We start from the raw sequence: 464 nt of genomic DNA on the forward strand, positions 1-464 counted from the left end.
CCAGCCACCCCCACGCTGCGAGGGGCAGGGCCCGCGCTGGGCGAGCCTCCTGGAAACTTGGTTTGTCCCACCCCTGTGCCAGCGCGGAGAGCCAGAGCGCGCCCCCTGTCCAACCGAGGGCGCGTGGGTCTCGGGGTTCGCCAGATCCCTTTCCTTTCCTTAAAAGCGCTTGGAAAACCCCCGCCGTGTCACTGGGAAGAGGTCGCCCAAGTTCAGCTAAAGTTTGAGCTCCTGATTCTGCGTTAAGCAGCACTCCCTTGCCCTGTCGGTGGGAGTGTGATAGATTTTAAACAAACAAACAAACAAACCCCAAACAGCGAAAACCCACTTTCCAGAAGGCCAGTTTGGAGCTGTGGGTCAAAGTTCCGATGTATTAGCTTTGGCCTAGGAATTCCGTATTTGCTAATTTGTCCTAAGTAGGCAGTCAAATGGGCAAACATATATGTACAAGGATGTTTGCTGTA

This window comes from Colobus angolensis, unplaced genomic scaffold (assembly GCF_000951035.1).
Source record: "Colobus angolensis palliatus isolate OR3802 unplaced genomic scaffold, Cang.pa_1.0 Scaffold29, whole genome shotgun sequence".
NCBI classification, from domain to species: domain Eukaryota; kingdom Metazoa; phylum Chordata; class Mammalia; order Primates; family Cercopithecidae; genus Colobus; species Colobus angolensis.